Source organism: Macrotis lagotis, chromosome 2 (assembly GCF_037893015.1).
Source record: "Macrotis lagotis isolate mMagLag1 chromosome 2, bilby.v1.9.chrom.fasta, whole genome shotgun sequence".
In the NCBI taxonomy this organism is placed as follows: domain Eukaryota; kingdom Metazoa; phylum Chordata; class Mammalia; order Peramelemorphia; family Peramelidae; genus Macrotis; species Macrotis lagotis.
The window spans coordinates 330,801,483-330,827,599 of NC_133659.1; the positions used below are offsets into that span (position 1 = coordinate 330,801,483).

The 26,117-nt window shown below is 47.8% G+C and overlaps 2 long non-coding RNA genes across 3 annotated transcripts in view; one reads left to right on the forward strand and one right to left on the reverse strand.

The window, feature by feature from the left end:
* Positions 1 to 2,521: 2,521 nt before the first annotated feature.
* The window catches only part of LOC141515391 (uncharacterized), a 52,245-nt gene continuing 28,649 nt past the window's right edge, over positions 2,522 to 26,117 (forward strand). For both annotated transcript variants that reach the window (XR_012476318.1, XR_012476319.1), the window contains exon 1: positions 2,522 to 2,644. This is a non-coding gene — a long non-coding RNA (uncharacterized LOC141515391). The remainder of the gene's footprint in view (positions 2,645 to 26,117) is intronic.
* LOC141515393 (uncharacterized) lies at positions 10,020 to 12,884 on the reverse strand. Its single transcript, XR_012476320.1, has 4 exons — positions 12,517 to 12,884; positions 12,032 to 12,338; positions 10,989 to 11,115; positions 10,020 to 10,311 (listed from the first exon to the last, which is right to left on the reverse strand). It is a non-coding gene; the product is annotated as an uncharacterized LOC141515393 (long non-coding RNA).

Here is a 26,117-nt window from a genome sequence, read left to right on the forward strand (position 1 = left end):
GCGTTAAGACTGGGGGCATTGATGCTTCAAGTAGCCGTTGGGTTAAGTGATCACAGACTAAAGGGTGTTGAGTTGGGAAGGACTCAGAACCCCCCAGAATGCTGGTCCGGGGAGAACCCCTCGAACATGGGATGTCAGAGGCCTTAGAGATGGGGCCAATAGAAAAGGAAACTGAGGCCCCCGGGGGCAAGGTCTCCATCCTTGGCCTGTTGTAAGGACCAGGACAAGTGAAGCTAAGAGAAGGGAGCGTCTGACTACTTTAGAGGGTCCTCCCCAATCCTTGGGGATGTGATGTGGAGTGAGGGAGACTACAACTCCCAGGATGCCCCAGGGTAGGAGTGAAGATGGAGGTTTGGTGTGGGGAGGCCCTTCATTTGTGATGGGGTGTCTAAGGGTGCTCCAAATAGCCCAGAGCCCCTGTGAAAAGGGGCTGACCCCCTGCCGAGTCTGGGGTCTGCTGGGGTGGGGGGAGGGAGGAAGGAGGAGAAAGGAAGGGAAAGACCAAGGGCTCACTAAGATGTAGGGTGCAATAAGGAACCCCTCAATCCAATCTTGTACATTGACCATGTTCTCATCTTCCTCTCCAGCTCCGATGGGCTGTGTTCTAAGTTCTGACAAATTCTGGGCTTTTTCTGAGGGCCCCCCAGCTCTGACATTCCCTGTTCTGAGCCCCCCATCTCCGAATCCCCTTTGTTCTAAGTGCCCCCCAGCTCTGATGTTCTGTGTCTCCTATGCGCCTGCTCTGGGTGGGTGGAGGGGAGGCTGTTGAGAGTGGAGGTGGCTTGGAATGGGGGAGCCTATGTGAGACCTGCTCTTGGGGAGGTGGTCCCAGTCTGGGAACACTGAGTTGATTGTTTCTCCTCCTTCCCCCTCAGCTCCTAGCCCCAGTTCACTGGAGGAGCTAACCTGGGGCAAGGGGGACAGGATGGGAAGGATGGGGTGGGGGAGAGGGTGTGGCCACCGTGTCACCCTCAAATGTCTCTTTTCTGTCCGGCTAGGGAATTTAGAGGGGGGAGGGGAGGGGGGATAGAATATTCACCCTCCCCCCACGCTGACAGAATTTCCAGTACCTGGGCCTTGGAGGCAGGGATCCCTGCAAGCTCTGGAAGAGGAAGGGGAGAGAAGAGACAGTCCCCCCCGCCCCCCTAATTCCCTGCTTCTGACGGCCTCAGCCCTGACTCGGCCACGGCGAAGGTGAATGGGAGAAGGAGCATGGGTCCAGGGTGAGGGAGACCTAAGCAGAGAGCTTGGGGAACCTCAAATCCACTAGAATTTTCTTCAGTGTCCCTTCGCTCTAGCCCTGGGCCCTGGTACCGGGGTCTCTGCATGATCTTGGACACTTCATATGTCCAGTTGCCTTTGGGGACTCAAAGGGTCCTGAAATCCCAGATCCAGTGTCTCCATCCACTCGGCTTCCCCAGGGTGCACCAGCATCGTCTCCTGTCTGCTCTGCTTCCCCTCTCTCTTCCTGATTCTAGCCACCTTTCTGTCCTTAGAGCTTTCTCTTCTCATTCTGCCTCCATTTACCTTCCTCATGCCCCCCCCCCCCAATAAGATCCTGGAACCTGGGACTTCAGGGACCATTTAATCCCAAATCCTTTCTTTGACAGTTGAGAAAATGAGGCCCAGAGAGGCTGAGGTGCTTCGGGTCGCACCAGAGGAGGAGCTGAACCTGGATCTGGTGACCCCGGAGCACCTCTCTTCTTCTGTTCTGTCCATGTGATACCTGGCCCCTTCTGGGTTTTCAACGGTGGATCTTTGGGACCCCACCCCGCATCTCTCCCAAAGCCTGTCTCACTCTGGTCTCCCAGCCCAGGTCTTCAACTCTCCTTTCCTGTGGTCTTCAGGCTTGGTGTGGGGAAGAAGGTGGAGGCGGGGGAAGAAGGAGCAGAAGGAGGAAGGAGAAGTGGGGAGGCCCCTTTAAGCTGGAGTCCGGGGCAGGAGAGCAGGGATCCCGGACACCTGAGCCCCAGCAGCAGCTGGGTGAGATCAGATAGCTCTTGGTCCTGGGGTCCTGTCTGGGGTAAGGGGCATAGGCCAATCCATGGCCAGGGAAGGCCAGATTAAGGGGGGGTGGATCACAATGAAAGAGGCACATACAGAGAAGGCTGGGGGGTGTAGTGGAGGGGGGATGGACACTGTAAAGCCACACACACACACACACACACACACACACACACACACACACACACACCCCAGACCAGACAATCAGACCAGTGTGTCAAGGCTCAGGAGACCAATGAATTAGGAGTTTGATAAGAGTTTTTTCTCTTTCTCTCCCTCGCTGGACTCTGACAATCCCCCCCCAGTTTTCCTCGACACCACCCCCAGTGTGGCCAACCCCCACCCCTTCTACCCGCCCTTCTTCCCTGTGCCTGGGCTCGGGTTTGGGGCCTTGAAACAGTGAGCCGTCTTTGTTCGAAATACAGGTGAACGGCAATCATGTGATGTGCACCACACACACTCACACACACACACTCTCTCACATAAAAAGCTTTTTGAGAGCAGCCGGCGGGCCAGCCTCAGAACCGATGGGACAGGCGCCCCACTCAGAGGCAGCCTCCTGGCCTGGTCTGGCCTCCCTTCCTCCCTCCTTCCATCCCTCCTGCTGCTGACAGCCTCCAGCCCCGGCTTCTTGCTCTCGGTGGGTCCCCCTGTTTTCCGTTTCTTTTTCCCCGTAGCTCTTGGGGCCCCTCTGTCCCAGGGCCTTGGGACAGGACAGGAATAGAGATCCCTGTTTGGGGGAGGCTGAGGAAGGAGTGTGTATCTGTCCTCTCCTCCTTTGGGGAGTCCCATCTTCCCTCTCCAGGTCTGGAGATGTGATGGCTCAGGAGTGTCCAGAGCTGGGGGGACTCCCATCCCCGACCATCAGATTGAGTCCATACACTGCCAAAGGTTGGTCTATCTGTTCTCAAAAGGATTGTTGGTCAGTGGAGGTGTGGTGTGTGTGTTTGTGTGTGTGTGTGTGTGTATGTGTGTGTGAGCACATGCAAGTCAGTAGTCAGAGTGGGCTTAGGGAGCAGGGAGTAGACACTCCTTCCTACTCTGCCCCCCCATCCCCACCCCCATTCCTATGCTTCTTTCTCTGACTCCTCACATTTTGACTCTGGAGTTAGAGAATCTGTAAGATTTGGGGCAAATCACTTCACTTCCCTGGCCTCAGTTTCCCTCTCTGTAAAATGAAGGGAATAGAGTGGACATCCTCTAAGGCTTCTTGTGTTTCTAGGTCTTAGATTCTGTGATCTCAAAGTTGTCTGCAGCCCCCCCTATACTTCCCCTCCTGCCAAAATGTCAGGGGCCACTCTGAGGAGGAAGAAGTTATGGAGCTTCTCATTTCTCTTAGAGGCCAGAGTTTGAGAGGTACAGCCTTGGCTCTGTTTTGGGGGGGCAGCTTCAAACTGTGCATCTGTCCCTGGAGAGATCTGAGGTACAGAGGGAAGAGGAGTATGCAACCCAAGAGCATCTCTCTAGGGAGCCCCCACTCCTATTTCCATCAGGCCAACCCAGATCCCCCTCTTTTCTCAGCCCGCCTTTAGCACATGCTCCTAAAAAAGGGCCTGACACATTTATTCAGAGAGGTGTCAGTGGCCCATAAGAGTCTCATGCTCTCTTCCCCACCATTTTGCACTTTAACAGAACACAGGCTCTTAAGCCAAAGGGCTCAGTCTCTAAGGATGGGCTTCTCCTCACCTCCTCCCTGACTGGGAGATGAAAGGAAGCTTCTAGGACCCTCGAGGGAGGGCTCAAATCCCAGCTAACCACTGATTCCATCAAGGGAGCAAGTCATTCCTCCTTTCAGAGTCTGTAGAGTGAAAGTGGGAGACTAGCTGATTTCTATAGTCCCCTGATGTTCCATGATCCTTCCAGCTCTGACAGTCTGGTCTAAGGCTCTTGCTAATTCTGTTGTTCCCTGACCCTTCCAGCACTGCCATTCCGTGTTCTTAGGCCCCTCCCAGTCCTGACATTCCGTGTTCTAAGGTCCCTCCCAGTCCTGCCATTCCATGTTCTAAGGCCCCTCCCAGTCCTGCCATTCCGTGTTCTAAGGTCCCTCCCAGTCCTGCCATTCCATGTTCTAAGGTCCCTCCCAGTCCTGCCATTCCATGTTCTAAGGCCCCTCCCAGTCCTGCCATTCCGTGTTCTAAGGTCCCTCCCAGTCCTGCCATTCCATGTTCTAAGGTCCCTCCCAGTCCTGCCATTCCATGTTCTAAGGCCCCTCCCAGTCCTGCCATTCCGTGTTCTAAGGTCCCTCCCAGTCCTGCCATTCCATGTTCTAAGGTCCCTCTAAGTTTTGACATTGCACATTCTAAGATTTCTCCCAGGCCTGTCATTCCATATTCTCAGGTCTCTCCCAGGCCTATCATTCCATGTTATAAGGTCTCTCCCAGGCCTGTCATTGCATGTTCTTAGGTTCCCTCCCAGGCCTGTCATTCTATGTTCTAAGGTCCCTCCAAGTTTTGACATTCTATGTTCTAAGACCTTTCCCAGATCTGCCATTCCCTGATCTAAGGTCCTTCCTAGTCTTGTCTTTTCCTGATCTAAGGCTCTTCCTAGCTCTGCCATTCCATGTTCCAAGGTCCTTTCCAGTCCTGTCATTCCATGTTCTAAGGTCTCTTGCAGACCTGAATTCGTGTTTGTTTCTATGGTTCTTCTCCATTTACTCCTAAGGTTGGCCAGGCAAATCAAATGTCTGTAAATGGCCTCTCTCGCTTCTTTGGACTGCCTAGGTCAGTCCAGGCTGTTGTCTATCCCCATTCCTTGAGGCTCCTTGACTCTTAACCCTAGAGTTCCCAGCATTTCTCTCCCCCTCCCCTCCTCCCTTCCAAGTCTGTGAAGGAGCCTTTTGTAAATGAAGGATTAGCAAGCTATTGGTCCCCTCCCCTCTAATTTGTTTTTGCTGGGCTTGGCATGCTTAAAGGGAACCCCACCCTGATCCCCATGGACTCCCCTGGGTGTGCCCAGAGGCTGTGAATGGCCATCCTTCCCATCTCCCACTCCTAGAGCATGAGCGTCCCCCCAACCCAGCAAGGGCCCTTTCAGACTAGAGACATGGGGGAGGGGGGGAAATGGCTTCCCCAAGACCGGGTCAGAGCATGGAAGGGTTTTTTTCCAGAAGTTAGAGGAAAATGCAATGATGTTCTGGGGATCTTTTCTGTTTCAAGGAATATGTGGGGGGGAGGCTTGTCAGTTGAACCTGGAGGCATTGAATTAGGGAATACTGGGAAGTGGGGAGGCAGTGTTGTGGACTTTGGGAGTTGTCTAGTTGGGTGTTGGCAGCCTATGGGAGTATATTGTGTGTTCTGTTGCCATCTCCTGGGGTTTGTACATGAGACAGCCAATGGCATGATGAAGAGACCCTTGGAGTTGGCAAGACCTTTCTTCAGATCCTGCCTCAGACCCTAGCTTTGTGGTCCTGGGCAAGTCATTTAAGTTCACTCAGCCTTGGTTTCCTCATCTGTAAAATGGGCATAACAATAGCACCTCCCACCCTGGCTGTCATGAGCATCAAATGAGATAATGGGTGTGAAATGCTTGGCAAAGTTTAAACCACTATCAAAATGCTAGCTATTGTAGTGGCTGTTGTATGATTACTTGCAGGTGTGAGTAGTTAGGGTTTGTAGGAGAGTTTGAGGGCAGAGCCTTGGGGACTTTAGAACCCCAACCCCATGCACACATCGGATGGTGGCAGAAACAAAAGAGAAGCCTTGAATGACACGTTTTTAAGGAGGGTCCCTCCCACTGCATCTGGCACCATTGTACCTTTTGTAAAGTGGGCTTCTCGACTGAAGCAAACTCAATCCAGTTCTCTTCAGTCACTCCTCTGGGGCATGCCATCCTGGGCCCTGTGAGTGAGGCCAGAGAAGTCCTACAGCCTTCCAGGGGAGGCCACATGCCAGGTGCCAACTATAGGGTGAATGCAGCTCTTATTTCCATCATGATTGTAAACCACTTTCACCCAAATGCTCAGTGTGAATATTAGCCTCTTTTACCGATGACCAAAATGGACATGGCTTCCCTAGGGTCACTAAGTTGGGACTTGAACCATTATCTCCACATCTACATCAGTGGCTCTGAGAGACCACAGGATTTAGAGCTGGAAGGAATCTTAGGATTTGTTGAGTTCAACCCCCTTGGCTTTCCAAATAGGAATCTGAAACCCATCCAGGGTCACTCAGCTAGGAAGTGTCCAAGGCGGGACTTCCCCCTCCACTGCCCCTGGAAGAACTCCCTGACTCCTTCTCTGGTTCTCCTTGAGAACAAAGGATCAGCAACAATCTGTGAGTCTGCTCCCAGAGATCAGCTTCCTGGAGGAATGTTCTTGAAGGCCCGAGAGGGTTGGGATCCACAAGAGGAAGAGGCTGTTGACCTCGGCCAAAGGGTGGCAATCAAGTTGAACCTTCTGTGGGCCTGCCGTACCGTCCCCCAACTCTGCCCTTGTAGGGTCCAGGACAGGGACTTCTGGCTGTCCTGGATTCGGGCTGAACACAGACATGCCTGGGCAGGGGGAGGAGGGCTGACGTCTGCCTGTTCTTGGAAACTTGAGAACACGTTGCCACCTTCCTGGATCACACAGCCCTCTCTGTCTCACCTTCCTGTTGTCCCAACAGAATCCCCTTGACTATAATGTTGAGCTGTCCCTCTGCGGACCTTCTTGTCATGGGGGAGGGGATGGAAAACTGGTTCCTTCTCTCCCTGGGAACTCTAGACTTGGAGTCAAACAACTCTGATACCAACCTCCTGCCCTGCCATTTATTAGGTGTGTGACTGTGGACCAGTCATGGCCTCTCTGAATCTCAGTATCCTCTTCTGAACTGAATAATTATGTGCCAGTCAGAATGCTAGAGGCTAGGGTTATACATTTTAAAATTACATTCATGTTTTTTAATTATCAAGCATTTTCTCCTCCATTCCCAAACTGGGAAGAAAAACGCAAACCTCTTGAGCAAATCTAGTCAAACAACCCAAACTCCCATATTGATCATTTCCAAAAATGTGTCTCATTCTGCCTAGTGCTCCCTCTGCTCTCTGTTAGGAAGTGATTCAGGTTCACTTGGGAGTGACCAGTGTTCCTGCATCTTTCAGAGTTGTTTGTCTCCACCTTGTTGTTGTCTTGGTATGGAGTGTTCTTCTGATTCTACTCCCTTCACTCTGAATCAGTTTAGACAAGTCTTCCCTGAGTTTCTCTGAAAGCATCTCTTCATGGCCACAACCCGGAAGCCTTGCGCTTCATTAGACCCCCGCAGCTCCCAGTGGATGGGCTCCCCTTGAGTTTCCATTTCTTGACATTTTTCTGGTAGAGCATCTTCATCTCTCTTCCATCTCTTGGCCAGTGACTGCTAAGCAGCACTCAATATTTATGATGTTCGATTGAATTGGGGTAGAGTTCTGTTAATGACATTACTGGGAACGTGGGGATATCGATGAGAGAAGAACAAAAATAAGCCGGGCTCTGCCTGCATTACATTCTATTAGGTAAAGAGCCCCGGGTCAGAGATCTGTTACCTCATGTCATCTCTACAGGCTCCTCACCTTATTTTGGTGACCAGACCCCTCTGCCAATCAGTCTTATAGACTTCTCTGAATCATATTTTTAAATGTGTAAAATAAAATATAGGATTAAAAAGGAATTCAATTATATTAACATATAGCAATCAAAATATTTTTGAAAACAAGGTCATAGGGGAGGCTAGTTGGCATAGTGGATAGAGCCCTGGCCCTGGAGTCAGGAGGACCTGGGTTCAAATCCGGTCTCAGACACTTAATAAGGACCTAGCTGTGTGGCCTTGGGCAAGTCACTTAACCCCATCTGCCTTGCTAAAAACCAACAACAACAACAAAAAACCAAGGTCCTAGACTCCATCTGAAGAGCCTCTGTTTTAGCCCAGCCTCTTCATTTTACAGATAAGGGAACCAAGGCCCAGAGAGAGTGGTTTCCCTGAGGTCCTAGAGGTTAGGGGCGGCCAAGCTGAGATTTCAATCCAGGCCCAGTGATGTCCTCTTCCTACTGTGCCATACTGCCTCTACATATACACAGATGTACAGAATTTGTGCAAAGTAAGTATAAAGTGATATTTTTGCAAGGGAGGCAGGTACAGATCAGGAAAGGCCTTGGGTAGAAGACAGCATTGGAGCTGAGGGAAATTAGGGATTGTAAACATGGAAATGAGGAGGAGCATTTCAGACATGGGGGGGCTGCCAGTACAAAATCAGAGATGTAGGAGAAGCAGTATTCTCTTTGAAGAACAAGGAAATGGTCAGTTTAGTTGGATTGTAGAGAATATGGAAGACAAAGATATAGAATAAGTCTGGAAAGAGAAACCAGGTTGGGAAGATTTTTAAATGCCAAATGGTTATACTTGCTTTGGTTTCTTGAGCAGAGGAGTGACACATACTTTGTGAACCTCCCTTTAAAGGACTTGTAGGATCTCCTGATTTCCCACCCTTCCAGCTCCCAACACCTCCACTCTTTGGTGGATGATCTGCATGCACCACCTTGTTTAACCAAACTTAGTGCCCACCGGCCAAGCTTCTGGTCATGATCACTGCACCCTTGGCCAGGCTGGATTTGTCTGCAGACTCAGAGAACTGGATCTGGCAATTTGAAGTCTTTCCAGTTTTGGTAAGAGCGACTCCTATTTGTGCTCCCCTTTGAGAACCTAGAGTTGCCGCCATACTATGGAGCCAGACTTGAGTGGAGAGCCTCATCACTCAGTGAAGTCAGTGCATTGCTCACAATTTTTCTCTCTTCACCAACTCCAGCCCTCATTCTAGGGAAGATCTATCTATCTATCTATCTAATTATCTATCATCTATCTATCTATCTATCTATCTATCTATCTATCTATCTATCTATGTCTATCTGTCTGTCTGTCTGTCTAATTTATAGCCTCTCCCTCAAATACTCTATCCATTCAATACCCCAGCCTATTCATTTCTCATTAGCTGCTCCTCCTCATTCATTTCACCTCAACCACACACAAAAATGACTATACCTTTCATCACACAAATGTCCCATGCCTATGGTCAAGAAATCGGGAATTCCCTAATCCAGCCATAATCAACTGACTTTTTGACTTCTTTCTCTTCATCTGCACCGGGAGCACCCATCTCTTGACCACTTCAATTCTCTCCTGCACAGGTCATCTCCCCTCACACTAACCACTCTCTTTGTTTTTTCCCATAATGACTTCTTGGTGAACCATTTCAACTCTACTATCCTCCTCCCTTGAGTCCCTTACTCCCATATCATTTCATCAATTGAGTTATCAGACTTTTGTTCCAATATATGTACTGCTGAAAGAAGATGGAGAAAAATCACACAACTGTTTTAGTTGGGTCCAGTACAAATTTTGTTACCCAACCTCAACTGGGCCCTCAGTGCTGTTCAGCAATTCTACTATATGTACCTTCCTTATCCACTTACTCACCTGTTCTCCATGATGGCTCTTCCACTCTCCCATGGCTTCTCCTCCTCTCCCTCTCTCATCTGAGACCCTTGTCTCATAGTTTAAAGAAAAAGTGGAGGGTAGGTTAACCCCTCTACTTGTTCATGTGATCTATTCTATACCATTTCCTCCAACAGATTGCCCGCTCTGTCATCCCCACTATTTCACTTATTTTCATCCACTCTCTCTCTACTGGCTTATTCCCAACTGCCTACAAATACGGCCCATATCACTCCCATTCTGAAAAATCCTCACTTGATCCTTCTTTCCCCAATAACTATGGTCCTAGCTTTCTTCTGTCCTTTGTAGCTAAACTCCTTGGAAAATCCATCTACAAGAAGCGCCTCAACTTTCTCTCCTCTCCCTTTCTCTCTCTCTGTCTTTTCAAAAAATTGATATTTTTTTTTCCAGTTACATGCTATGGTAGTTTTTCAATATTCATCCATTTGCAAATTTATAAGTTACATATTTTTCTACTTACCCTCCCTTCTCTCCTCCCCTCCCCTTGGTGGTGAACAGTCTGATAAAAGTTGTCCATGTACATTTGTGTTAATATGTATTTACGTATTAGTCATTTTGTGTAAGAGGAATTAGGGCTGGACTAAGGGTAAAGAAAGAAAACTATGAGATAGGAGGGAAAAGCATATGTGAAGCTTTAAAAAAGTGAGCATAGTATGTACATTTAGATTCTGTGGCGGGGTTTCCTCTTCCGTGTGTAGACGGCATTGTCCATAGCCGGTTTCCTAGGACTGTCCCAGATCTCTCCTGCTGAGAGAAGCTGCATCCATCAAGCTTGATCAGCTCACAGTGTTGTGGTTAATGTGGACAGTGTTCTCTTGGTTCTGCTCCCGTCGCTCAGCATCAGATCCTGTAATTCATTCCATGCTTCTCTAGAGTCCAACCATTCATGGTTTCTTACAGAGCAATAATACTCCATAACATTCATATACCGTAAGTTGTTCAGCCATTCCCCAACTGATGGGCATCCCCTCAATCTCCAGTTCTTTGCCACTACCAAAAGAACTGCTATGAACATTTTGGAACATGTGGGACTTTTCCCATTTTTTTTTTTATGATTTCTTTTGGATATAGGCCTAGTGTTGGTATTGCTGGGTCAAAGGTATGAGCAGTTTCTTCCTTTCTCCCTTTCAATCTAGCTTCAAACCTTATCATTTCACTGAAACTCCTCTAAAGTGACCAGCAATCTCTTAGTTGCCAAATCCAGTGATCTTTTCTCCATCCTCATTCTCTCTTTTTTTTTTAATATTTTATTTTTTGCAAGGCAATGGGGTTAAGTGGCTTGTCCAAGGCCACACATCTAGGTAATTATTAAATGTCTGAGGCTGTATTTGAACTCAGGGACTCCTGACTCCAGGGCCAGTGCTCTATCCACTGCACCACCTAACCGCCCTCTATCCTCATTCTCCTTGACATCGCTGCGGCCTTTGACATTGCTGATCTTTTTCTCTTCCTTGATGCTCTATTTTCTCTAGGTTTTTGGGACCCCCTCCCACCACACCCCATCCAAGTTCTTCTCCTACTTACCTGCCGCTCCTCCTCAGTTTCCTTTTTTGGCTCTTCCACGTTACATCTGGTGTATCCTCCACTCAGGTCCTTCCCCTGGTGCCTCAACTTACCACAGAGCTGAACCTGAGTTCATAGAATCATGGTTCTAGGGAGGAAAGAGATGGTAGAGATAACCAATCTAGCCTCTTTTTAGAGAAGAGGATCACAAAATTAGAATGTCACCAGGGCTGGAATTTGAATCCAGGTCTTCCCAACTCCAAATCTGGAACTCTGATTGTCCCACTTTGTGAAGGTTGTGCCAACAGACCCCAAGTTTTGTTAGGGTCAACCAATTTGGAAAGACTTGGAACATGGTAGATTGTGTCTATCATCCTAGGACCAGCCTGTCTGTGTTCAGATAGCCTCATGACTTTGAATATTAATCCCCAGTTTGGGAGGGGGGGGGTGAGATAGGAGTAGTGGCTCCTAAGCCAAGGAGGAGTCACAATCTATGTCCTTTGGTGGAGGGCATACCCAAACAGACCAAGTCACAGATCCTTGATTTATTACTTCTTAATAAGATTTTTGCAGATTGTTTTTGTTTTGAGATGACCCAGATTCTCCCCTGTATTCCTTCCGCCTTCTTCCCAAAGATCCATCCTTTATAGCACAGACTTTGTAAAAAGTCAAAGAAGAGGAAAAAATTTGCTAAACTGATCAGCGTATCGAAAAAAATCTGATATTACATGTAATGTCCTGTGACTGTGGGCCCCTATCTCTGCAAAGGAGCAGGAAAAGGTATCATTCCCTATCTTTAAACTAAGTTTATTTATTACATTCCTTAAATATATTCGAATACATTGATTTGGATGCACCAGGGAACATGGTTCTGGCCTCAGTGGTGTGTGTGATGAAGAGAGCCCTGATTGGAGAGACCCCAAATCTGGATTCCAGTCCCAGCTCTGCTCATTCACTGTGACCCTGGACAACCCTTAGCTTTCTCCTATGTGAAATGAGGGGGTTGGACTCAATGATCCCAAAGGTTCTTTCCAGTCCCCCAGGATGATTATGGGAGTCCTTACCTCTGTATTTATAACTGTTAATGTTAACAGCAGGTTAATGTCTGTCATTAGCCAGAGGGGTTGGCCAATGTTCAAGAGTCAATGTACATGCAAATGGAAGAAAATCCTTCTTTCAAGTGTGGGGAGTTGAAGGCAATGTCAAAATTACAAACTCAGAATTGGAATTGGGCTCAGATTCTAGCCTGTAGGATTCCAGAGCTGGAAGGAGCCTTGGAAGCATCTGGTCCAGTGGGCTTCACCATCTTGTGTGGGTTCTAGATGCGTCCGGCGGTTAGTCTGCTCAGAATCCAGTTTTTAAAGGTATAAACTAAAAGGCAATTACAAAGAAAACGAATTCTATTAAAATAAGTTGTAATTCTTTTTCTACTCAAGTTCATGGACCCTCTTGGTCCATCTGACTGATGTGATTGGCTGAGGTGAACCCAGCTCTCTGACTGATGTGATTGGCTGAGGTGAACCCAGCTCAACACCCAGTGGAAACTCACCTTCACCTGTAGATGATGATGAGGTGGTTGGTAGACAGGGCTCTGAACTGAGAATCAGGAGACTGCTTTGGAGACCCAGCCTTGCTCCTAATTTACTCTGATCCCAGGCCAGCCCTTTCTCTCTGTGCCTCAGTTTCTCCTCTTTACAATAAAGAGCTGATTTCAGAGTCCCTTGTAGCCCAGCGTCAGAATCAGAGATGGCACTCCATAACAGCCAGGATCACTGACCCTCCACGAGCCCAGAGAACAACCATCTGTTTTAAAATATGATGCTCCCCACGGGGTGGAGACTGGCAAGGGAAATGAAAGAAAAACCCATGAAAAAGAGAATCTGGGACATAAAGCAAAAGAGAGAAACAAGAGCTTCCAAGGGCTTTGGAGGAAGGCAACAAGGATGGCTCACTTGAGCCTGAATCAAATCCTGCTTTCTCAGCAGAGGAAGGAAAAGGGGCAACAGAGACAAAGGGGCAGAAGAGGGGCCCAGAGATAGACCAGGAGCCCTCAGGTTTGGGTTCTGGGTTTCACGGTTCTGCTGGAGGCCATCTCTGGGCTGGACTTGGACCATGGAAAGTCGATGGAGTCTCCGAGCCAGAGCTCTCTTTATTATCTGGTGACTAAACAGCATTGAACACATTAAAGAACTGAAGAATGTCAGATCTGGGAGGAAGCTTAGAACTGGAATGTCAAACTAAGAAAAACTTTAGAACGGGAAAAGTCAGAGTGGAAGGGACCTTAGAACGGGACAAATTAGAACTTGGAAAGGTCTTAGAACAGGAAATATCAGAACTGGAAGGGGCCTTAGAATAGGAATGTCAGAGCTGGGAGGGGGCTTAGAACAGGAGGTGTTGGAGCTGGGAGGGGGCTTAGAACAGGGGATGTCAGAGCTGGGAGGGGGCTTAGAACAGGGGATGTTGGAGCTGGGAGCGGGCTTAGAACAGAGGATGTCAGAGCTGGGAGGGGGCTTAGAACAGGGGATGTTGGAGCTGGGAGCGGGCTTAGAACAGAGGATGTCAGAGCTGGGAGGGGGCTTAGAACAGGAGGTGTTAGAGCTGGGAGGGGGCTTAGAACAGGGGATGGCAGAGCTGGGAGGGGCTTAGAACAGGGGATGGCAGAGCTGGGAGGGGCTTAGAACAGGGGATGGCAGAGCTGGGAGGGGCTTAGAGCAGGGCATGGCAGAGCTGGGAGGGGCTTAGAACAGGGGATGGCAGAGCTGGGAGGGGTTTAGAACAGGGGATATTACAGCTACTGGTGAACTGAGAGATGATCTTTTCTGACCTTTTATTTCACATATGAGAAAGCTCGGCCTGTTAGTGGTGGGCCTGGAACAGAGGTCCCCTGGTGTCGGGCAGCTCTAATGTTGGGATGAGAACTGTCCTGGAACGACAGGGACAAAGCTTGGGGATCCAGGCTTGTCCTGGGCTCGACTCTCCCCACCTGGAGCAGACAGATGTTTTTGCTTCAGACAGCAGTGCCCGGGGGGGACCCAGCCCTGAGCACCTAGTGGGACCCAGCAGACAGGAAGCGCCCAGCCCCTCCTCCCTACCTTTGCCCCACCCTCCACCCCCACCTCTGGCTCAGAACACGAAGCCCTGGGGCCTTGGCGCAGACTTCTCCACATCAGCCGGAAGGTTAAGGGAAGAACAGGGGGTGGGAGTGGTGGGGGCGGGGGAGGGGGAGAGACAGGAATCCTGTCCCTGGGTCCTGGATCCTGACCTGGGCTGGGGCTGAACTGGGTGTCAAGGCCTGTTGTAGCCACTGCTCATACAGAACCTGAAATTTGGGGGGCGTCTGGATAAAGGGCCCCCCAAAGATCCGAGCATGTTCTAGATTGCTCGGGTTGATCTAACTCCATCATTGTCTGTTTGGGTGACCTCCCGGTATTGTCAGGGTGTGCCAAAGCGCTTCATGAAGTGCTGTGGGAAGGGGAGATCTCGGCCTTCAGGACCTGCCCTCCCCACTCCCTATGCACCCAATGTGCCCCACATGAATTTCTCTCCTGCTCCCTCTCCCGCTCCAGAAGAAGGATCCCTCATTTTACAGACAAGGATACTGAGGCACAGGGCACAGCCGAGTAGCAGAGATAGAATTTGAGGCAGGGTCCTCTCTCTCCCCACCCACCCATCTTTCTCTCCACTACACCTTTTTCCTTTATCTGTTGTTCTCTTCCTCTTTCAGCCTGTCTCTTCCTAGATCAAATGATCTTGGAAAAGCCTGTAAAGCACTTAGGCCAGGGCCTAGTCCCGAGGATATGGAACATGTGTGTGTTGAATGGAATGAAACTGGTCCTAATCTCATTATGAGATTCTTAGCTTCCTCTCCAGGGGACCCCAGTCCCTCCAGGCTGATTCCCAGTTTCCCATTCTCTAACTCCATTGTGCTGTGGCTCTACAAACTGGCCCAAGGGGGATTTTTCTGGGAGCCTGAGTCCAGGGAAAGTGTCAAAGGGAAAATGAGTTAGAGCCTTAGAGCTGATGGGCTGGCCTCCTCCTCTCTCCCTAGCCCCCAGAAGCCCTTGTGTGGGGGCAGCAGTCTGCCCCCAGGAGCTCTTGGGCTGCCCCATGGTTACTGGAGAGCTCCTGCCTCTGCCTTGCACCTTCCTGGACCCAGGCTTGGGGAGCCCAAGAGTCGAACACCAGCCACTCTTTTCTGGGTCATTTCTTTGATCAATCAACAAACATTGATTAGAGCTCACTTTGTGCAAAGTGCTGGGATGAAAACAACCCTTGCCCTCTATGGTGCTTCCTTTCTAAAAGGCCAGATTGGGGCGGCTAGGTGGTGCAGTGGATGGAGCACCAGCCCTGGAGTGAGGCGGACCTGAGTTCAAATTCGGCCTCAGACACTTAATAATTGCCTAGCTGTGTGACCTTAACCCCATTGCCTAAAATAAAAATAAAAAAGAATTAAATTTTTTTTTAAAAAATACGATCACTAAAAGGACAGATTATAAATAGAAGGAAGGAAACCTTTTTAGGGGAAGATCTGAGTGGTTGAGGAGGGTCCAGTGGGAAGGTGAGCATCCACTAGAGTAGGCAGGGATGTCCAAACTAAGAAATCTCATATTTCTCATGGGAGCTCAACAAAGACTTCAACAGATGCTGAGTATTTCTGGAATACTACTGTTTGCCAGTCTCATCTCAGGGAAGCAGCTCACAGTCTAGGCAGAGAGATGAGACACATCTGGAAGATCATGGTCAGGCTAAGGGATCCAAAAGGACCTCAGAGAAGGGCAGGGCTGAGGAGGGGGCTCCCTAGTCAGGTTGGACAGGAGCTGGGCCAGGGCCAGGCCAGACCAGAAGTGGATCCAAAGGATCTAGTTTGGCTCAGGCAGAGTAGTTGGATCCTAATATCTCTGCCCTCCAGAGGACTGGTGTGTGTGTGTGTGTGTGTGTGTGTGTGTGTATGTGTAGTGGGGGGGAGCAGGGTCTCTTGCACAGACTGAAGGAGAGAACTGGTTTTTGGAAACAGCTAGGAAACCATTTTGTCAAAGAGCCAAGGGTGTTCCTGTGGGAGCTTGAGGTGGGAACCAAATGGGGAAGGGCCTTGAGTGTGGTCAAGGATGACCCATTGCTAAATTTGATCTTCAGGATAGTATTTAGGTTCAGCATTCCTCATGCTGATCTCCATTTATAAAGAGGCTGAGGCCCATGAATCAGAGGATTATAGAGAACTATAAAGCTGGGGTCTTAGAACAGGGGATATCAGAATTTGGAGGACCTTAGAACAGGGGATGTCAGGGCTGGGAGGGAGTCTTAGAACAGGGAAGGTCAGCCCTAGGAAGTGACCATCTAGTCTCCCCATACAGTAAGTGAGGCAGCTGAAATAAGGAGCCCTAAGCTTCTGAAGTGACTTGCGTCCAGACTCTCCTAGAGGAATGTCCTCGAGGTGCCCCGCTCTCCCCCTCCTCCCAGCCTAGGCTCATCAGGCCACGGAAGAGGACTGCCCAGCAGTGGGGCTGAGCCAGGCGAAGACGGAAGTGGGCAGGGCAGGGGCCGATCCCCTGAACCGGGTCCAGGTCCAGTCAGATGGCTTGGCCGTGGTCCCCATGGCACTGTCCTTCAGGTCTCAGGGAGATGGTGGAAGGTCAGGAGAAAGGAGGGGAGAGTTCGTCCTGGACAGACCCATCTCCTCTTCATTGCGACCATGGAGGGGTCAAAGACTGCCTACTTCAAGGAGAGCCCATATTGGGTAGAATATCTGGAGATCCAGGGTTGGTCCTGGCTAGGTTTGGGGTGGGCAGCAGGGCCAGGAGCCAAGGGCTTCTTTGTAAGGGGAAATAGCAACATGTCATAGAAAGAACAAGGGATCCCGAGCCAGGCGACTCTGAGTCTAGTCTCTGTCTTGCCACTACCGTGTGACCTTGGGAAAGTCATTTCCCTTCTCTGGGTCGCAGCTGCCTCATCTGTAAAATAGGTAGACTATCTTGACTCCCACTCCAGTCCCCCCTCTGCTGGCTCTCCAGCCCTCTGTTGTATCCTGAAGTTTCTTGCAGTTCTAAGTTTTGTGGTTCTGCCCCTCTCTGAGCTAGGCAAAGACTGAGGAGGTGGTGGGGTGGGGCAGGGCTACAGAATTGAAAGGAAGGGGATTTTTTTTTTTTTTTTTTTTTTTTTTGCTAAATTGAGCAATTTCTCCTCTATTCTTGGGGGCCTTGGAGGATCCAAAGGAGCCAGTGGGCCCCAGTGTTTCTTCTCAGCTACCTGCCCTGGCAGGTGGTGTCCTGCCTCTGTCTGTGCTTTTAACCCCCTCTTGTATGAGAGTGAGAGTGGAGGACTGAGTTCAGTTCCTCTGCCCCACTTGTTTGTTCCCTAGAGGCCTGGGCGGTCTTGAGTGACACCCTAGGGTGTTAGGGGGCCATCAGTCTGGGGCCACGGTCCGAGCTCCTCGAGACCTCCTCTGAAGCCCCCTTGAAGGGAATGCTGGTGTGTCCCTTGTTCTTTTCTCTGTGGGACCTGGACTTCCAAAGAGTTGGTGGGGAGATTCTGGCTGGTGAGAGCTCCCCTATTTTGATCTGAACTTCCCCCATAAATCTCTGATCCTCTCTGGGACTCCTTCCATCCTTATCAGCCTTGGTGAAGGCACCAGGAAAGCCGGAGAAGGGTTAACTCTTGAGTTGGTGCTGGCCATTCTTCCCCAAGTGTAGGAACTGGAGAACAAGGGACCCATTCTGTCTGTGGGAATTAATAGTGAAGACTCATCTGGGGTGTCATTCAAGCCCTGATCAGCTCTCAGAGGAATGTGAGGGAGAGAGAGAGAGAGAGAGAGAGAGAGAGAGAGAGAGAGAGAGACGGGGGGGGGGAGTAGGAGAGGGCGGGGGGGGGGGAGGCCCAGAGTCCGGCTGGTAATTAGAGCCTTCCATGGCTGATGGGCCACAAGGACTTGAGACATTCCTACCTTTTCAGGTCAAATGCCACCCTTTCCGCCCCAACCCCAGCCCCCAGGATGGGGACCCTCACCAAGGCCTCATCTCTACCGTTCTACTGAGCCCTTACCAGGTGGTCTCTCAGGATTCTGCCTCCTGGACCCCATGTCTATATCGTATCTGTTTGATCAATCAACTCATGAATCAGCAGTGATTAAACTCTTTCTGAGAGTGGAACTCTGGTGCTCAATGGCTTTCTCCTTAGCATAAACCTAGTCTATTTGATAATTGTCCCCAGAGATTTTTCTGCCAGTTCACTGATTCCCTCTTCAATCCACCAATCAATCCACACTTATTAAGCACCTATTGTTTGCAGATCAAAGTGCAAACCTCAGTAATCCCCTGTATACTCCCTTGCTACTCATTACTTTCCCCTTGAGCTGGCTCTGTAGGTTCAGCCGTTGCTTCATCAATTAAGCAATATTTATTAAATATCAGTGATAACTCCAGTGGGCAGCTTGTCTGCCCCCTTCCATCCTTCCCAGCCACATGTCCTCCTCAGCCTCTATTAGTTACTGAGCTTAGTCTTCTTGGAGCCTGATAGAGGACTAGATATTCCTTACTTTCTGACAATTTTTTTATTCATTTAGAAGCTTAATATTCTCCCCTCCGTCCTTAGTGGGGAAAACGGGGAGCCAGAGGAAAAATGATTTGCCTAAGGTCACACAGCTAATATGAATCAATGGTGTGAAATGTTACAAACCAACAGTTATCCTTTGAGGCTTCATTCAGAGAGGTTTTCATGTCTAAAGCCTGGAAGTGGCCATGATTCCTTGTATTCTGGCTGGAAGACTGTGTTCGCTCTGGCCAGCTCACTTTCCGAAGGATATTACTGCACTGGAGTGTGTCTTAGGTAACTAGGGTAATGAGGTAGTTGTCTGCAGAAATTAGGGGGTTTTAATCTATAGAAGAAAAAGCCTGGGGGGCAGCTTACCAGTTCAAGTGTCTGGGGGCCTGGCTGAACCATGGGATAGTCAATTCAATGAATATTCCTTATGCCCAAATACAAAGGGGCAAAAGTAGCCCATGTCCTCAAGGAGGGACGAGGGACTAGCTTTGTTCTTGGCATCTACTGCAGAGGCAGCTTGAATCTTGAGCTCTTAAGGAGGAGCTGACCCAAAGCAGAATGAGCTGCCTAGGAAGGTCATGGGATTGTCATCACTGGAGGTAGAATGGCAGTGGGATAACCAATGACTGAGGAAGCTGTAGAAAAGTCCTCTGTTTAGGTCGGAGTTGGACCCATGAAGCGACAAAGCTAGGACTGGAATCCAGATCTCCTGCCTCAAAGCCCTGTTTTCTTTCCATTGCTCTCTGTTCTCTCTTTTTAAAAATTTATTGATTAAAAAAAATTAACAAACGAATTTCCTCCATTCCCTAGTGGTTGTTATTGGTCAGTAATTTCAGTCATGTCCAACTCTTTGTGACTCTATTTGGAAGTTTTCTTGACTAAGATACTGGAATGGTTTGCCGTTTCCTTTTTCGGTTCATATGACAAATGAGGAAACTGAGGCAAGCAGGGTGACGTGACTTGCCTAAGGTCACACAACTAGGAAGAGCCTGAGACCGGATTTGAATTCAGAAAGATGAGTCTTCCTGATTCCAGGTCTAGCAAGTGCCCACAATACCACCTGGCTATTCCAATTCCCTAGCAGCAAAGGGGGGGGGGGGGGGGGAAGATGGGGAAAATCATGATGTTCATTCACCGAGCTAAACAACACACTATCAAAGTTTGTTAAAATAAGCAACATTCCATGCCCATTGTTCTCCATCTCCATTCTCAGCCCTAAGCTGGGGTCCAATGTGAATCTCTCTCACCTCATTGGGAATCTATTTCTTTCTATCTTTTCTTGGTGACAGGGAATGTTCCTTTCTCCTCTCCTGTATTTTTTCTCTTTCCTCCCTTACCCCAAGGTTGAGAGGTCATTACAGAAGGCTTCCCTAAGGAGATGACATGCTCCTTGAATATCTCTGAGAACTATCAATGCATTCCACCCCCACCCCCTTTAGTTTGGAGGAACTTAGCCTGGCAATTCTCAAGTCTAGTTCAGGGTCATCACAGGGGTTAGGGGAAGGGGGGGCTAAGATCCTCATCAAATTCTCAAAGGGAAAATAATTTCAATGCATTTCCTTTGAAAATAGACAAAGGCCAGACAGAACATTTAGGTAGGGGGAGTAAGTGAGGCTGGGAATTGATGCTTGAGAGGAGGCTTGCCTGAAGGCAGGGCAAGGGGATGGTGGCCAGGTCAGCTCTGAACTCAGGAGAGACTCAGGATCACAGAGTCAGGAACATGGGGAACAAGCAGGATGGAGAGAGTTTGAAAACATCTATAGAAGAGCAAGTAACATAGCAAATGGGAGAGATAGAGGTAATAGAAGTGATTGATACAGAATTGGGTGGTAAAGTAAGGTCTGTGGACTGTGATTCTGTTCTCTGAGGACCAGCTTTGCTGAACTGGGAGAGGCAAGACATGGAAAGTAGGTGCAGGAAGGAATTGTTCATCACAGCTCTTCTTGAAGACTTGCTAAGTTATGGAGAGATTGTAGCTGATTGGCTACAACAGCAAAATTACAGATCCTTGAAGTATTTTTTATTTATTTATTTATTTTTAGGTTTTTGCAAGGCAAATGGGGTTAAGTGGCTTGCCCAAGGCCACACAGCTAGGTCATTATTAAGTGTCTGAGCTGGATTTGAACCCAGTTACTCCTGACTCCAGGGCCGGTGCTTTATCCACTGCACCACCTCGCCACCCCAGATCCTTGTATTAATGGAGCAAGAGAAACATAGAGAGACAGAGATGGGAAGAGGAAAAAAAGAAAGAAGAGATCAAAGAGTGAAAAAGAAAGATCAAAGCAGAGGAAGGAGACTGAGAGAGACAGGCAGGGAGAGACTAGTATAAATACAAAGAACACAGCGCAGTGGCAACAGAAGGAGGAGGAGGAAGGGAAGAAAGGAGGAGGAGGAGGAGGAGGAGGAAGGGAAGGAGGGGGAGAAGGGAAAAGGAGGAATGGAGAGGAAGAGTATTGGGTAAGGGAGGAGGAGGGGGAAAAGAAGAAGAGAGCAACAATGCAGAGGAGGGAGAGAGAGCAAGCCTAAGAGAGAAAGAATACTAAACTGACATTTCTCTAGACCTCTAAGATGTGCAAAGTACTTTGTCTACATTATCTCATTTGAAGCTCACTACATAATCCTCACCACAATGAAGGTGTTCTATGTATTATACTATCCCATTTTAAAGATGTGATAGTCCCCATTTTACTAGAAAGAAAACTGAGGCTTGTATTATTAATTTTCTTGGACCCAGACCTGTGATTTCTTTGGTGTTAGGGACCTCCCCAGTCAGAAATCCCTTCTTCCAATGCAGATAAATACCTTCTCTGCAAAATGGTCTTAGACTTATATTGGGGGTGGGTGGTAGAGGTTAAACAATCAATTGTCCAAAGTCACACAGCTGGAATATATCATAGACAGGATTTGAATTCAAATCTTCATGAGACTGGGAGGCCAGTTCTCTATCCAATGTACTGGCTGCCTCCTGGATTTCTTTAATTTGTTGATCTGATTAAATTATTGAATTGAATTGAATTGAATGGATAGTGTTCTCTCTGTTTTCTGCCCCTGAGGCTTTTCTCCTGGGACCTCCTTGGGGCCAGGGACTATGGAGAACATTATGTCGTTCTGTGCAGAACTGGATGGATGGATGGATGGATGGATGGATGGATGGATGGATGGATGGATAGATAAATGGATAGATGAATGAAAGATGGGTAGATAGGTAAAGAAATGAATGCTAGATGAATAGATGTATGGATGAACATAGTTGGATGAATATACAGATGGAGAGACAGATAAGACAACCTACAGAAACCAAGATCAATCCTGTGTTTGTGTTACATCTGAGCATGTGTGTTACATATTCTCTATGTCCTTTTATACACTTGAGTGTGCATATGCTTCTATGTATTCTTCATGGTGCAGTGGGAAGAACTCTGATTTTAGAGTTTGAGGCCTGTGATCCAAATCCCAGCTCGACTACTTACTTCCTCGGTGATCTTGGACAAGTCACTGTCCCTCATTGAATCTCAGTTTCCCCATTGTAAAAGGTATTGGACTAGATAATTTCTAGGGTTAAAGCAATAAGAATTTAGTAACTACTCACTGTGAGCTAATTGATGGGGATAGAAAGAAAAACAAGATAATAATCCCTGCCCTCAAGGAGCATAGGCAGACAGCATGCACACCTATACAAACAGGAAATGTACAGAACAAATTGGACATAATGTTCGAGGCAAGATCTTGGATTGTAGCTCCCTTGAGGGAAGGGATAGGTTTTTTTTGGCCCTTTTTTGCTATCATCAGCTCTTAGCATAGGGCCTGGAGCACAGTAGGTCTTTGATAAGTGCTTTTGCTCTAGAATTTAGAGTCTGGATGCTCTGGTGTCCTGCTTCACAGTGGAAAGCCTTTTCCTTGACCAGTGACTTCCTTTCTAATGACCTCTTAACTCCTTAATTGAGGCTCAAGCTGGTTAAATGATTTGATTTTGGTCACATAATAAGTAAGTGTGAGAGGCAGGATTCAAACTCAGGTCTCTCTGGCTTCTAGGTTCAGTGTCCTCTTCATTACCCTCTGCTGACACCATGCAAGATGCAGTCCTGGGCCTCAGGAGGCTTCCTTTCAAGTACAGGAGGCAAGACAAAGACCCAAAAGATTGCTTATGCCACCAGGCAGGCTATGAAAAGGTTGGAAGAGAAGACTGTAAAGGATTTTAAAAGCTCCAGAAATTCAGAGAAAATCCCTTAGGCTTGAGTGTTCTAGGAGAGAATGGAGGAGGACTGCTGAGCCTTGAAGGTGGGGCAAAGATATAGCAAGGAGAAGGAGCATTCTAGAAAAGGTGGCACCCACAGAGCATAATGGAGTAATTTAAAATATATGATGGGACAGGAGTGAGATGTTGGGAGCATTCCATGGAAGACTTCGATTGTTGGCCTGAAGAACAGAATGTAGATACACTAGGGAGCCACTAGAGATCATTGAGCAGGGAAGTCAGGGAATCAAAAGGAAGAGCTGTATGGTAGCATATGAAGACTGGATGAGAATGGGAAAAGTAGAAGCAAAGAGACTAATAGGAAGTTACTGGATAAATTGAATGAATTTGCTCACTGATTTATGGAGACCAAACTCCAGCCTAAAACCACTCCACTCCATCACTACCACCCCCATACCCACCCCATAAGAACCTAACCTAACCAATTGGCTTTCTTTCCCTATTGGAGGGATAGGCAGCCCTCCTCTGGGAACCTGCTTGATGAATGTTGTTGATTCAATTTGCCATCACCTTACCTTTCCAGCCCTAGATCATATTCGGGAACTAGAAGGTGGAGACAGATGTGAGAGACACTGTAAAGGAAAATTCAGCAAGGTTTGTTAGCTGAGTCATGAAGTGAGCTTGGGAGTCAGAAGATCTGGGTTCAAATCTCACCTTTGAAACTTTTTACCTATCTGATCTTGGACAGGTTCCTTCATCTTCCTGGGTTTCAGTTTCCTCATCTGTGAATTCAGGGTGGACTAGGTGACCTTTGGGACTCCTTTCTGTTTCAGCTTTAAAAGTCTAAAGGGAAGAGGAAGATGACTCGGACTTTGAACCAGGATGACTGGGAGTATTGGGGTGCTTCACAGGGAAGAAGCTATCTCAAATGATAGGGAACGATGAGCTAAGCTTTAGATACAGTCTGAGTGAGTGCATGTCTGGGAGGAGCTGCGTGAGTGTCTAAGGGTTTCTTGGTAGATCTAAATAAGGCAGATTCTTGGAATGGCAATGGCTTGAGGTCACCTTTTCTAACATCATCACTTCCGAGGTGACTAGAGCGGCCAAGTCTCAATTTGGGAGAAAGCCTCTCTCTATTCTTTGGAATTTATTTCAGTTCAGTCAATAGAATCATAAGATATCAAAATCTCACATTTGAAAGAGACTTTGTGGCTAACTTATTCCAACCCGCACCAATTTAGGAACCCCTCTGAAGTATTTCTGATACATGGTCATTCAGCTTTTGCTTGAAGACATTCAGTGATGGGGAACTCACTACCTATTGAGGGCCCCATATTCCAACTTTTGGAAAACTCTGATGAAAGAAAGCTAGAAAGGAAGAAAGAAAGCAAACAAGCAAGAAAGAGAAAGAAAGAAGGAAAGAAAGAAAGAAAAAAGAGAAAGAAGAAAGAAAGCTAGGTAGGAAAGAAAGAAAGGAAGGCAGGAAAGAAGGAAGGATGGAAGGAAGATAAAATAATAAAGGAAGGAAAATGGAAGGAAGGAAGAAAAAGAAAGGAAAAAAATCTTCCTATAAAATAAAAGAAGACCAAATCTTCCAAAGGTAACCCCTCAACTATGTATCTTGAATCTACCAATTTCTTTTTTTTTTAAGGTTTTTTTTTTTTGCAAGGTAATGAGGTTAAGTGGCTTGCCCAAGGCCACACAGCTAGGTAATTAATTATTAAGTGTCTGAGACCGGATTTGAACCCAGGTACTCCTGACTCCAGGGCTGGTGCTCTATCCACTGTGCCACCTAGCCACCCCGAGTCCACCATTTTCCAGACTGAAAGTCTCCATTCTTTCAACTTATTGATTGTCACAGTGATTACAGGATTTAGGGTTAGAAGAAACTTCTGGGATTCTTCTAATCTCCAGTCCCTTCAACATTCTAGCTGCCTTTCTTTCTCCTGGTTGCCAGGATCCTTCCTAAAATATTGTGTCCACACTGAACACAAACCTCAAGGTGGCACCTGACACAGGGAAGTCATACTTTGTTAATCCTGCTTCTCTCTCTCTCTCTCTCTCTCTCTCTCTCTCTCTCTCTCTCTCTCTCTCTCTCTCTTTTGGAGAGGGATAAGGTTTGCAAGGCAATGGGATTAAGTGACTTGCCCAAAGTCACTGAGTATTAAGTGTCTGAGGTTGGATTTGAATTCAGGACTTCCTGACTCCAGGACCAGGGCTCTATCCACTGTGCCATCTAACTGCCCCAGTCCTGCTTCTCTTAATGCAGCCTACACTTGCAGCAGTTTTTGAGGTCATTCTGTTGCATTATTTATTCATATTAAACTTGTAGTCCACTAAGACCTTCAGAGCTTTTCGCAGGCATTATTGTCTAACCATACCTCTACTACCATTCTTTGCTTGTATAGTTGATTTTTTGAACCCAGAGCTTGACATATATCCTTCTCAAATCTCTTCTTAGATTGGACCCATCATTTCCATCCCCCAAACTCTTTTGGGATCTCAATTTTCTTAGTCAATTCAATCAAAGGGGAGTATAAATAGAAACTTCACCCTGCCATCATTGGAGAGAGGGCAGGAGCAGATCTTTCTCCTCATGTGGTTTCTAGACCATTATCAATTGTTCTCTCTTTGACTCAAGGGCTCCTTGCAAGACTAAGCCATGCTGAGTGGGAGGAATGTAGAAATTGGGGTGGAGGACAGAAGAGGGAGAAGTAAGGGAGAAAGAGAAAAGAAAAGAAAGAGAATGAAGAGGAAGAGAGTTAGTCAGGGGCACACATTGTGTGATAAGCTAGCTACTGTGTGATATACAACGACCTTGGCACCAGGAAGATCTGGGTCCCAATCCTGCCTCTGACACATGGGATTATGGAAAGATCCTAGACTTTGAGCTAGAAGGAACCTCAGAGGTCATCTAGACCAGTCCTCCTCATTTTATAGAGGAGTAAACTGAGGCCCAGAAAGGAGTGATGATTTGTCTGAGATCACAACGTAGACTGAAAGAGGAGGAGGAGGAGGAGCAGGAGGAGGAGGAGAAGGAGAAGGAGGAGGAGGAGGAGGAAGAGGACAGACACTGGATTTGACCTCTACCTCCAAATCTCTTTCTTTCCTTCTATTGCATCACCACTTCCTTTTTTGGTTCTGTCTCTTACTCCATTGTGGTCTTGGGCCTTTCTGGACCTCAGTTTCCTCATGTATAAAATGAGGGAATTGGACTAGATCATCTCTAAGGCAATTCCTAGCTCTAAATCTTGTGATTCCTACCAGACAATAAGCTCTCTGAGGGTGAAATCGTGTCTTATTGCTTTTGCTATCTTCTCCAATGCTACATAGGTCAGTAATGTGTGATGCACGAATGAATGAATTTGCCCATTAATTAACTGAGGCCAGACTCCAGCCTAGAGTCTCACTCCCTGCACAAC